General features: G+C 45.9%; 1 protein-coding gene across 5 annotated transcripts in view; it reads left to right on the forward strand.

Annotated features, from left to right (window-relative positions):
- Positions 1 to 14,390, forward strand: part of Zfh2 (Zn finger homeodomain 2) — a 168,989-nt gene that overhangs the window by 42,170 nt on the left and 112,429 nt on the right. The window lies entirely within an intron of this gene.

Consider the following 14,390-nt stretch of genomic DNA (forward strand, 5'->3'; position numbering starts at 1 on the left):
CGTTCGTTAGGTCTGGTCGAGCATCCAGCGGGTTCAATCGAACGCGTTCATGAACGTTCGAAAGGCAGTGCAATTCGTTGATTGTTAGCGGTCCCCTACGGCGTAAGAAGGCCGAAGTTCGCCACCCACGCGACCACGGGTGACACACCTTGAAAATATGAATTTGCAAGTTGGCGTGGGTGGTTGCAGGGCGATACGCTCCGTATCGCCTTTAGTTTCTTTGCGTCGTGCTCCAGATGACCGTGTCTCCTCTGGAAGACGTCCATTGGTGGACGGAACCCTCCCACGCGACCTTCGGGTCTCTTGCTCTTCGTCTTATCTCTGCTCCCTTTCTCTCGCTCACTCTCACTCGCTTTCTTTCTCTCTCCGTGGACGTCTGCATAATGCTTACAGAGACGCCAAAGATCTATCGAGATAGAGGTCGGGCAATTAATCGTACGAATTAATTAATCGGATCACGGTCGATTCGTATCTTCCGACCGAACGAGGAAGTTTCCTTCGGGCGTAGGCGACCCTAACCACACGCGATCCCACGTCTCGATAAGGGCGGCCTCTCCGCGACGAGAGAACGCAACCCCGAGGAACACAGGAAACCAGAACATTCCTCACGTCCCACCTTCGAAATAGGATTATCTTCGTCCATTCATCCCTTCCAGAGACCGATTCGGAATGTATCACGTGGGCGTTGTGTACACCGACGAGGATTTTCACGCTCGACGAAACCCTTCCGCTGGACATTCCTCCCTTTTGTCATATTTCGAGGCTCTCTCTTGGTCCCCGCAACGCTTTACACATGGCTTTATGAGATACTAACATTTCTTATTCATTGTCATGGAGTTTTCATTCATTCATTCAGTTTTATCAACGCAAGGAGTGTATGGAGGCGAGCAATTGTATCATTCTGCAGTCGCTGTTCGTACAAGGAGGCGCTCCAAAACTCGAGGAAATATTCTCCTTTGAAAAAATTTTGTTGAGAACAAAAATGTACTATACATGAACAATGAAATGATGTGGCAGCGGGCTACCGAAAGCGTCCGATCTGTACACAGGAGCGATAAAGATGACTGCTGGGATAGGCAAGAATCGATCATTTAACGTGTGACTCACTGTGTATACATCGATCGCAAAGTTGAGAAGTCTGTTATCATCGGGCGTTATCGACGGTGGCTTCTTTGCCTCTCTTTATCCTTCCTATGCGCCGCAGACTGCCTTAATAATGACACGTTGTTCCCAAGGAAAATTACAGACGTCCTTACGAAACGAGTTACCCAGTGTGAATCCCTACACATACGATACACCCGGTACATGCTCGCCAACTAATGGTATATGAATAATTGAATACCCCCCTATCCAACCCTTATCTATGAACGACGAGTACATACATCGCTTCACTGCAACACCACTAACGTGTGTACAATTGCCATATGGTTTGGTACTCTTTTTTTCTTTTCTACTTCGCTCACTTTTAGCACTAGCTTGATCGGTCCCGCTTTTACTGTCTTCCCTTCGCAGGAGGGGTAGTATGCAAATTGCAGTAGTGGCAAAATGTTTCATCTCGGCGTGTTTCGTTTCCCTTCGACTTTGAAATTTCTCTTTTTACATTATTTAAAATATTCTGAATTAAATATGCTCATCTTGTAGCAACACTTTAGTGAAAATTATGGTTTGAAGGGTCTCCGGAACAATGAATATTTAAGGGAAGTTCTCCTAGTACCGGATGCTTCAAATTTTTCTTAAATAACGCTATACTTACGCGGCATAACAAATTAAAGATATAGCTAACTTCTGATATAGGGGAACTCTCTCTACACTGTTTTTCTTTAAATTTCTATATTAGATTGTAGAGTCACAGAGTTCTTATTATTTCTTCCGTTCAAATTACGTTAGATACGTTCGTTTCGTATTCCGCCCCGTTTTGCCTTTGTAATACTTTTCATATGCTGCTATAAATATTCTAGAAAACGATCGATAAGTCTTTAAGGTCTGTATCGGACAAGTCGTTCAAATTCGATATGTATGTCACAGGATGTTGCAGTATGATAACGGTCGTTACCGAACAGTTTTCCAGATCTAGCGAACGAATAAATTCAGTAAAAAGTTGTCGAATTATTCACAGGCCGTAACCAGACATGTTCCCAATGTTCCGTAATACCGGTATAAATTCTTCGAAGTCCATTTCCGTAAACTGCCGATCATTTCCACATATTCGGAAATTATCCGGTGGTTGCATGTCGCCGGATAATCCCCGTGGGGAAACGCTTCCTTAATTTCGTCCCAACGACGTAGGTAACTGTTTAGATACAGAAGGCGTAACAATCGCAGGATATTTCCAGGGACAGTAACATTCAACAATACGATACGTGCAATTGTCTGCTCGTAGTTCAGATATACGGATAATTCGCATAAGACGAAGGGATGTTATTCGTTGATCCGTGGGAAAACCAATGCGCCGTCACCTGCGAATTACGCTTCGAGAACTGAAGTGAAAGACATCTGTGAGCTCCCGGGAAATAATTACACGATCATTTCTATTTTATCGGGAACGCTGATACGCGAAAGAGAGTCCGAAATTGAGATAAATTCAAACGAACGGCTGCTTCGCACGAGACGTAATTGAAAGTTGAGAATCCATGGCGAAGATTACCGAGGGTACACGTGACAATTGTTCGAAGGACAGTCGATAATTAGTAATAACGCGGCCAGACAATGTGCCCGCATTTGCCGATGGAGGCAATATGCAAGGAACACGCGGCGCGGCGCGGCGCCAAAGAGTCACTCTCGCATTCTATACAAGGTACTCGATCCGTTTATTTAATAAACTCTGTCGATTATATAAAATCAGATTGTCGAACAAATCTGACACTGCTTTATATTATTCAGATATTTGATGACTGTAGATAATAACGCGGTAATTATACGAACGAGTGGATAAATATTATTTGAGAATCAAGTGTTGAACAGAACGGTCGCAATTGATATTTTCTCGGGCACAAACTGACGCTTCATTAACGACGATTGCCACCATATTCCGGCTCGGTCGAGCCGTTTCTCTCCTCGTTTTTCCCCGTCCAGTTCCCGGGATCTGTCACAGAATTTTTCACGCTGATCCCCCTGAAATAATGAACGCGATCTCTACCTATGCATCCCCTCGTGGCGACCGGAGCATCCCTGCACGTACGGATTTCTTGTTCTTCTAGCGGAGCGTCTGCTTTAACGATCTCGTTCGGCCTCAGGAATTTGATGATGATTCCGTCGGTTCCATAGATGAACGTTAGTTTCTTCATCTGCCGCTTTATTATTAACTGCCCGGCGATCGCGAACAGTTTTCCGTGTTCTTTGCGCGCCGCTTCGCGCATTTGTCCGCGGAACTATTTAATCGTAACGAAGTGTCGCGACGAGTTAATTGCTAAAAATGTATAGAATTTAACATTCGCGTCGATCATTATCGTGCCTTTAGCATATATCTCCAACTCCTTTAGTTTGAAAAATGTTTGTTTAATCGTAATGAAGTGTCGCGGCGAATTAATTGCTAAAAATGTACAGAATTCAACATTCGCGTCGATCATCATCGTGCCTTTATATCTCCAACTCTCTCAGTATGAAAAATGTTTGTTTTACCATGAAAGCGTATGGTGTGTCTAGTTAAAATAGAATTTCTTATTTCACGAACATTAACGTTCGATCGTCAGGCGTTTTGTCGGACGTTAATAAATTATCAATTAATTTAATAAACATGGAAACGTTTCTTAAGAACTCGTAGGCTATGAATCACCGGTTCCCGAAGGCCCGTTAAATCGCCGGCAGATAATGTGTTAAGCGTTCGCGCACATAATGAACAGCGCGCAACAAACGCACGTCGCGTCGTGGCAATAAAACGAATGATCGCCGTGTGGCCACTTTCCCTTTATTTCTCGGAACGAATTTTCATTCACCTTTCCCTCCCTTTTAATTAGCGCCGATTCGCGGCTCTCCGTGGCTGTTCGGGCCGCTCGTAAAGGATCCTGGTTTGCAGCACGCCTGCGAAACAATCGCGGTGGTATGCGCATTGGCCGGTGGACGCGTGCTTTCACCGTAAAGGGTGAGATACGCATCGCGGGGCTGGAAAATGGCAACGAGGGTGGGCGAGAGAGCGAGAGAGAGAGAAAGAGAGTGAGATAGAGAACTAAGGTGGGTTGCTAATGAGGCCGGCAAGCCCGCGCCGCACCGCCGCGACACAACACGGCTTGATACCGAACAGAACAGCCCTTTCCGGAAGTGCGTAAGCGTTCTTGCGACGAGCTGCTGCTGCTAACAGGTTTTGCGCTCCGGTCTGGCTCGGGCTTATCGTCGACCGCAGAGAAAATAGTCTCGAGCGAAAAAGAAAACGAGAAGCCCGGCTCTGTGTTTTTGTCTCTTCGTTCCAATTTGCATCTCGCAGTTTTATCGACGATTTCAATGGCGGGAATTTCGATACCGCGTTGACGCAACGTCTCCTCGGCTTGCGCAACCGCGCGACGCACGAGACACTTTGCTGGAAATAATTGTGCAGTAATTGAACATATTAAACAAGCTCCTTCGTTGCCGAAAAAATGGCTGCTCGTACGCGTCTATCGGTGAATGCTTTCTAAGTAATTTCATCGTTATATGATTTGCTGTACCTGATTACGTGCATTACACGTTCCAGCCATAATGCTGGACTGATGAACGAACGGAAGTGTACAGTTGGCCTCAAAAGTGAGCGCACCTGGCTCATTGCGAGCCCCACTCTCAGCGGCATGTTGAACTCGACAAATTGGAGCAATCGATGCGTAAAATGTTCATTACTCAAAGTCAAAGTGTTCGTTACAATGCGTAATTGATTTTTTCAATAGATACAGATACAATGATTAAATCAAAGTTTGATATTTTTCGCGAATTCGGCATAGAACGAGTTCCGTTAATTAACTGCGGAGACACGTTGGTTCTAGAAGGCTAGTAAAGCAAGGACGAAGAGCGTTGATCAACTTTAGCGCTCGCTGTAGCGACCGGTTCGATATTATTCGCTGCAAGATTATTTTTGTAACCGGCGTCGGTACACGGTGCTCGCGTTACCACACCGGCGTTGATGGATCTGCCGTTGACTCGCGAAGCGATCCCACGGGTTCCGACAGATATGGGCGTGGAGCATTTAAATCAATTTACCGACACGCATGAGTAGCCGCGACGAGTATTTCCAGCGTTCTATAAAGCCGCTTCCGATACACGACCGATTTCGATCGAGCCAGCTTTTCGAACCTGGAAACACGTCGACTACACAGAGGACCAGATGAAGATGTTAAAACGAAGAATGAGGAACAGTGAACGAATCATGACCTCGACCATGTTCCTCTTCTGTCAGTTTCGCGTAACGTTGACCGCGACGTTGGTATATAGAGTCACTCATCAATGTTTTCCGACCTTACGTGTGCGTCATCGGAGCAACCCTGTGTGTTCGTGGGTATAATTAGCTCTACATACGCCACGCCAGAGCTTGTATACATGAAGCTTTGCTACCTACGGATTCCCTTAAAATCGAACCGGACGTTGCCATCGGCTCGCTCCAGCAAAAAAAAATCTAGCCAACGAGTATGTACTCCGGTAGAACGAGCTGGAACACGGCAAACAGTCGAGCGACGTGGACGTTTACGATGCGCCTCGACAGTGTAATATTGTTGTTTTCCCGTTTCCACCGATAATACTGTTTCCTTATTCCATTGTGTTGGCGGGAAAGTTATGTATGTCGGCTTTCGTTCGGCGCACGAGCAAATCGATTCGCGTCGTTCAGTATACCCTTTAGAAATTCATTTCGCGCCATATTCATTTGATGTTGTCCGCGGCAGACACCGACTTTCCCACCGATCCGATATTCCAGCGGTGGCTTTCGGGAAATAATAATTAGACGTGTACGTATCGTTGAACACGGAGGATAGGCGCAGTGTCGAGAGTACTACACTCGAAGAAACGGAGTTGTACGGCTATCGATTATATTATAGATACGAATAGGTTCGCCTCGATTAATTCGTACACGAGGTATCCTCGCGCACCGTTATTTCACACGCCCACGCTCTCCGGATGATATACACATAGTCCGATGGCCGAGTTTTATGCTTCTTGAACAATGTGAATTATTCAGCTGGCTCTCGAATAGGCACCGGGGGCCCAGGAACCAAGGCTTATTACCGATTCGCCGAAATCCGCGTGGATCATAAATCAACCGAAAGTCGTTCCTTTCCGCGCGAGACATCCGCTAACAGAGATCATTAGCGCCCCACATCGAACCCGGACTGCGAACCCAATCAGTATCATACGCACGTGCTGGCCGGCGAATGGAACGACGCGCGACCAGTCGATAAAAAATCGAGCACGGTGAATTATACGAGCGTCGGGGAATCTATCGACGCGCCTTTTATCTTAAAAATTTTCGACTTGCCGCCTGTGCGCGTTCACGGCCGAGGAACATTCAGAGAGACACGCACACACTCTTTCGGTGTAATCAGCGAAGCGGAGGCAAGAAAACCTCGCCGATCGCATTAGGGGATGTTTTTATAATAATCCCCGGCTGGGAAGCGGTAGACAACAGAAATGCGTCCAGGTAAAACGTCCACATAGCGGCTTGGACTGGCGGATACGTACACACAGATGCTCGAATCGCTCGGTAGCTGGCTAGCTAGCCTACGTAGTCGCCATGTCTAATTATGTTGCATTGATTTTGTCATTAGCCACCCCTGCGACCGTTGTTGCCGGTGCATGGTCGACGTCGAAGCAAAAACACTTCCCAGTGACGATCGACGACGAAACTCTACCCTACGTGCCACGCTCGTCCCCTTTACCAACTCTCTCTCTTTCTCTCTCTCCCTCTCTCCCTGACACCGAGTCTGAGCTGGCTGTTGGAATTCGGGAATTCGAGAGAGAGGGTTTCCTTAACGCGTCGAGTGCCGCTTGTTGTAGGTACCGCCGGTGGTACACACGAGTTTACGTGACGGGATTATTTCGTGGGGTCACGCAGGGGCGCATCGTTCCACTCGCAAGCCCCAAGCCTGCTGTTCTCCCCGGATTTGGGTGGTCTAAAATGGAATCTCAATTGCGGTAATCGGTGTCGTGTCCAATCAACCAACGACACTTTTACTTCGGAAAATTTCCTACGTCCCGCGCGCGTAACGTGTGGGCCACACCTCGGGAGCTGATTCCACGACTATGAACAATTTTTATACATTTCGATGAGCACGAGAGACTCTCCGTGACGTCACACATTTTAGTTAACCCTCATACGCTCCTCAAGAATAGTTGCATGAAAGAGACTAGGATAATAATTCACCCATGTTTGCTCTACATGTGAGATCAACAAATTGTGTTCCATTTGTAACGTCACTTTTGAAAGAAATACATCTCACAACATAGACACAAAGGGACCAATGATTTTACAGTATGTGAAAATAGCAAATGGGTGAATTTTTACCTTGAGGATCGTATAAGGGTTAATAATTCGGCTAGAACCGAAAGTGCAAGAGTGGAATGATCGCATTCCTTTCGAATTCCTGCCAAGAGACAACTTGTGAAGCACGGAGAGTGCCTTTCCCGCACTACAAATGTGTAGCATTGTGTTTTCACTTTCACGCTATGAAACATTTAGGAGATAGTACACTAATAATAACAATGCTCACCTCTTTGCACTCCATCGTCATCAGTTTTTATCAAAAATAATTCGGACTGTACAGAGTTTTAAGATGGCCGAGTACTTGCCTTCAATGGCTGATTACTGGAACCGTAACTACTGAAACCCTAACGCACTTTGTAGAGTCCGGATCTACCTCGCTCTCTCCTCTGCGATTACTCCATACAGAAAATTGTTCACACAACAATCGCACCTTTAGTTGAAACTAAACTATAGCTCCACGTAGAACAAGATAAATCGGTTCCAGTAATACCTTTCACATTTAATTATGCGAGTCTTCCGACGAGCAGCTTGAAAAAACCGGCGCGGCCCACGAGCTTGGCTGGCAACCTAATTTTCCCGCGGCGTTCAATTAGCCACGGTCTTGTCCGATCAGAAACGAATGTTGAGAAGAGCAGATCTGCGAGAAAGAGAGAGAGAGACAGGCTGTTTCGAGATTCACAAAGCAGCATTGTTTGGCCCTGCGTTCCGCCTACGATCGTTGGTCCGGTAGGCGGGAAAGGACGAAGGAAGCATGCGTACCCCGCGAATCCTGGAATTCGCTCCTCTCACGGATTGGCTTAATTGCGGGGGGCCAGGACGTTAACCGGGTTAATTGGTGGATTCGCGTCTGAGGAGGAAGAGAGGGGGGAGGAGAGAGTACGACGAAAATTCGATGAAATCTAATAATCGGTGACCGCCGGATGAGCCCAGGAGAGCCGGCCAATATACTTCAGCGCGGCGGCGGCGGCGGCTACACATGCGTGCGCGTGCGTGTTACAGGCAAGTTTCTCACGGTGCACTCGAAGAAAATTATAAGGGATGAGGTTAAACTCCAGGTTACCCCGCGGGGGTAAGAGAGCGTCGGAACGATCCCGAAGCGGGAGGGAAAGGGATGCGGCAAAGGAAGAAAGAAAGAGAAAGAGAAAGGCAGAGGAAGGGAAAGAAAGGAGAAGCGAAAGCGTTCACCGCTTCGAAGAGGGCAAATCATACTTAATTGATATCACAAAGAGGCTCTGGTTGCGCTCACCACCTAACCCAACCTAACTTCATAATCGCCAGCTCCTTCGCCGGATTAAACGCCGCCTGGATCCATGTTGCACGTAAATTACGCGCGCCTCCTCCGTGTGCTCTGCCCTTCACTTATTACCGTTGTCTTCGAGCGGATCTCTTCTTTCTGTTCTCCCATCGTGTGCTCCTCTTCTTCGTTCACCCCCCTTCGTCGCGACTCTCTGCCCCCTCCCCCTCCCAACCTTTATTCCCTCCTTCTATGTGTCTCTCTTTATTTCTCTCTCTCTCTCCCGCTCTCTACCGCCCGGTCTCGATTTTCCTGCTCTCGTTCGACCGCGAACGGCCATCGCGAATGGCAAACTGCGGATGCGCTCGCGCAATTGAAAAGCCATCGATTAATTCATTGGCCGCGAATGAAACGTCGCAGAACCGCGATAGCTGCGACCGAACCTCCACACGCTGAAACCTGCTGGAAATTTCTTAATCAGACTTTGGATTTAGATGCGTCAAATAATGGCTAGGAAATCGAAGTATCCAAGCTAGTTATTCAGACACACGGTCTCGAGAACGTTCGTACATTTTTGCAACCATGCCTATTCTAGTCGTGTAATTATTTTACCGAGCACCATTATGTTATAGCTTGTAAACATGTTCGAAGAGTAATTGAAGTATCGGTTCAATACCGTTTTTGCTTATTCTTTATTCGCGAGTGCTGTTATTACTCGAATTACGTTCGAATCAATTTACCAGATTTGGTCTTTTTGTTAAGAAAATACGAGAGGTAATTTGTACAGATACGTTTCTAATTTCAATCGAATTTGAACTTTGATATTAATAGAAGTGATCTCGATCCAATACATAATTCTAATTTATCTACAAAAATGGGGGGGAACCCTCGTCAAGTAATATGTGAACATTAACTCCGAAGAGGGGGTTGAGAAATCCCCGATTCTCGAACGCGAAACGTCTTCAGCGCTCCGTCGCTGAAATTGCCGGCCGTCGATTCGATAATTCCTATACTCGATGCTCATTAATTGACAGTCGCAAGAAGTTTCCGTGACGAAGTATTATCGTGGATCGATGACCGTTTCGCGTCGATGCGTTTCGAGTTCTTGGGACGCGTGGGCCTGACTGGCCCCGGTGCCTTGTTCTCGATGCGTGCGCTCGAACTTGTTCGGCTATTCGACAGGTCTTATCGGAACAGTGTACGCGGGTATTAAGTAGAAAGTCGCCGTGTGTAATGATAATAATGAAAGCTACGGGGCGAGAGATTAATCGTGGCCCACGGAGCCGCGGAGTGTTACGTTTAATGATCGATATCGTTAAACGGATTACGGGGTAGATTTTGTCGGGGTTTCTTGCCAGTGGTTCTTCAATATGCACGGATAATAGCCCACTCGTTGCACGACAGAGTCTCCCGTACCCGAACCAATAAGAACAAGCTTCACCGAAATAACTTTCTGCTTGATAGACTTCAATTTTATTCAAAATTCTGTTCGAATACAATTTTATATCAATTGTTTCATTCATTCCAGTTTTGTCGACACCAATTCCTGTTATTTCTCTCAACGAGAACCTTATCCTCGGTTTCATTCACACCCAGTGTTTCTCGCTCTCCTCTCTGATACACTCAAGGAGCGAGCGACCCAAAGGAAGATAACGTCCGGCGATTCTCAGAACACCTATCTTCCTCGATAACAGTCGTGAGGTGGGCCCCGAGTCTACGTTAATTGAGCGAGGGGACTACTATACATCATTATGATCAGCGTTCGTTCCGTAGAGTACATGCAGACGTACAGTGTGTGCGAATCCCTATACATTTGCAACGTCTGTCACGAGAAGACACTTAGCTTGTACAGTAGGAAAATTAGCGACTGCATTATCAAGTGTAGACGGAGTACTATCAAGAAATTATTTCCAAAAGGGGATCATCGAGACAGTGTATCGGTGTTGAAGAAACATATGATGGAGGACCATTCCCCTGGATAGTGATTTCAAAAGTGCTTGGAGTTTGTGAACATTATTATTACCTCCTCAGTATTATTATTAGACAGCTGATCTTTATCCAAAATAAAAATTTTCTACATTTCTTAGATGAAATTAATTCATCTAATGTTTTTACCAATTTAAATTACACCTACACATTTTTCTCATAAATGCATAAAATCCGCTGTCTAATTTTTACTAACATGTATTAAATTATTATTAAGGCTGGAACTGAACTTGTCGCAGCTGGAGAAATTCAATGTTACGCCTCGCACATCGAGCTGCGAAGCTGCACGATTTTGTCAAGTTGTGAAATAATTGGAGAGGAGATTTCGAGTTTGCCGGCGTTAATTTGCAGGAACGGTCATCGATACTCTTCGCAATTAGCGTCGAACGACGATTACTTCTGTTATTCGCAGAAAGACAGAGAGAAGGAACTGACCGAATCGGCCTCGATTCTTGGTCTCGTCGTTGCGGTGGCACGCAAGCTCGCCTGAGAAATAAGCAGGCACGATATTCAATAAATAACGAGACGCGTACGAGATAATTGGGGGGCCATAATTGCGCGCATCTTGCGTATTTCGTGCCGCGGCGAAACGCGCGACCGATCCGGCATGTTTTGGCCCCGCGGCGCGGGGCCCACCTCCGATATATTCTTTCCACCACCGGCAGAAAAACACAAAAGGGACTTTCGCGTGAGAAGCCGCGTATACATCGGTTCGGTTTCCGGTGAAACGGCGCGACAAACAAAAGCCCGGTGCGCCTCGTTCGCGGTCGTCCGCTGAATGTTTAACTGTTACCCATCCCCCGGCCCGAGAACCGTCAGGCCTCTTCTGCGTCTATCTCTGTCCCGTTCGTATCCTCCCGACCCGTGTTTTTCCCTTCCGTCATTCGGTACAAACTCATCAACCACCTGTGTTCATTTCGACTTTCTCCCAAGCGACGATTATGCTTCGCGTTCACCGTTTGTAGTCGCCCATTTTGTTTGCCGGCGCGAGGCCGTTATCTCTGCGCGACGGCGACACGCGTTCAACCCGGCTCGAACACCCTTCGATCCCATAGATCCTACCTTTTCTTGTGGGCTCACTCGAAAATTCTTATTTCGGTAACCCTCCAAATTCTAATGATTTAATCATCTTCAAGGCACTATTACAAAGAAGTATAATTTTTAACGAGCAAGTCGAAATAACAGTGTCGTAGAAATCTGTAAGAAACCAGTAATTTTTGCTACATCAACTTTCCGATTGAAGAATACACAAAGGGAATCGTGCGGCAGGAGGCTAGAGAACAGCTGGATGTTTCGCGTGATTAAGATAGGGTTCCTAATCGAAACAAATGTTTGTCGAGAGAACTGTTTTTTCGAGGAAACAGACTAATCGTAGAAACGTTCACGCGATCGGTTCCCGCAGCCACTAGAAAATCGCGTACATTATTAATCACGGACGGGCTGGCCTGTCTTTGCGGTAACATTCAGTAATCTTCAACAGCGGCCGATAAGAACACGGTAATCAAATTCATCGATCGCATTAGCGGTAACAATGTTTCGAGGAAAAAGGAACCTTCAATGTTGCCGATGAAAAGGTAGAGACACCAGCAATCGATACGTCGCGTCGGTTTAATGAATCCTGGAACCACGTAATGATCCATCGCTCGTCACACCATCGGATCTGCCGCCGCGCCGGTGTTTTCTTCAGCTTCTAGGATGATTACAAATTATATGCTGCTCGGAGCGAAGGCGGAAACACGGGTTTCTTTCTTTCGAAGCTTCCCTGCGCGAACACGTTCGAGGGAAGCCAACTTTCAAGCACTCCGACTACATAAATCAAACTCGAACTTCTCGGAAACATAATGACTAGACTGCGGATCTTTATGTATCTATGATTTTTTAAAGTGTTCAAAAAAAGGGTGGAATATGAAATTCGACAGAATCTAGTACAATTTTTATTTTTTTGACATCTGCAAAGGCTGCTACCTCTGGAAATGAGATTGCATTTTATTCCACTGTCTTAAAATTCGTCTACAAAAATTGAAAATTGCATAAACATTCGCAGTCTGATAATTTGATGTCCATATTTGGAAATGTACCTACTTTGAAAATTGGAAATTGCACGAATATTAACAGTTTAGGTGTAGCGATATCGCTGCATTCATTTCTGTTGAGAAGTCAACGAATTCCCAGGTTTCTTGTAGCAGCGCGTTCTTTCCAGCGAATTTCGCTCGATGCAAACGAAGAGAACATTGGCGGTTTATCGGCGCGAATCAGTGGAACAACCACCACGTGTTTATAATCAAGAATTCGCATGGTCTCGGAGCAGTTAAGATGGTATCTTTTAATGAAAGGCTAAGGACTGATGAAAGTAGAGGTTTCTATTCAGATCTAGTCCCGATCGAGTCGGGTTCGTCAGTGGCCGTCCTTTGGTTCCTAGCACGGGCGAAGCGGGTGATAAATTAGCTAGAAATAGGTAACTCGGGGCAGGTGATGTTAGATTGGCAGATGTTTCTGGTTACACAATAGTGGAGCCCTAATCTAGCCGGTATCGCCGTTACTATATATTTTTTTCTCTCGTAGGCGATTACGCGGGCCGCGTTAATGTCGTTATAAATTACGTTATTATAACGGTCGTGGTTCTCGTTCAATTTTTTTATTCGCTTTTTCATCGTATACATGTCGCGAACGACATAAGCCGAAGTGCTTAACCCCAATATAATTAGCGTTGCAATGCTGCGAAACTTTTTTTTCAGAGTCAAGAATTCCGCTGAACTAAACTCGTTAGCCGCAAAGTTTGAACTTTTCCCACAACCGAATTGATCGGCCGAACGTTTTAAACAAGTCTGACATTTAGTTTCGATGATACAACCATATTGAAACACTGTGTGCTTACACGCGTTTCGCAAACATACGTGCAACACGTTATCGAAATTCTCACGCGATGGTTGCTTTTAGGCGCGAAGTGCGATCTTCTTCTCTCTGTCTTGAATAATTCATACATTAACCCTTTGCCGACGTGAATCTGTTGATAGTCGTCCGAACAATTCTAACTATTTTATTTAATTAAAAATGTCAAAACTGTTTGGACAACTATCAACAGATTCACGTCGGCAAAGAGTTAATGTATGAATTATTGGAGACAGAAAAGAAGATGGTATTCTTTTCATTAAATAAAATAGTTGTGATATAATTTTAGCTCGCACCATTTCTGCATTAAACAGTTCAATCGATTACCGAACGCCAGGCTAGAGATAATTCGATAAACATAATCGCGACCGCCGCGTGATTGACATTAGTTCGAGCGGTTAGATCAAGGATAATCGGAGGAAACGATCGCGCGCTATAAAAGTGGCGTCGAAGACGCGGTATTATACCTGTGTTGATAGGAGGGGAAAGTCGAAGGGCGAGAGGCGAATAAAGATAGCGAAAGAGAGACCGCATAATACCGTGCGCGTATGTATCATGATGTCCAGTGGTGCACTTGCAGCCAACAAGAAAGGAAACTGCGGGCCGTGCACAGGGAAGGGGAAAGAATCCCGCGGTTGCTTCTACGGGATTCAGAGGTCCGTCATGCGTTCGCATACGCGTGCGACCATAAATGCATAAATCCGAATACACCCACTCTCTCCTGAACGTTCGTCCGTTAGATTCCACGAACCGTCTTTTTAACCAGGATAATCCGCGGGTACAGCCTCGCTGGTAGTTGTGACTAGATCATTGAACGCGCATCCGCTACCATCGAGAATTTATCTACGA

Source organism: Lasioglossum baleicum, chromosome 12, assembly GCF_051020765.1.
Source record: "Lasioglossum baleicum chromosome 12, iyLasBale1, whole genome shotgun sequence".
Lineage (NCBI taxonomy): Eukaryota > Metazoa > Arthropoda > Insecta > Hymenoptera > Halictidae > Lasioglossum > Lasioglossum baleicum.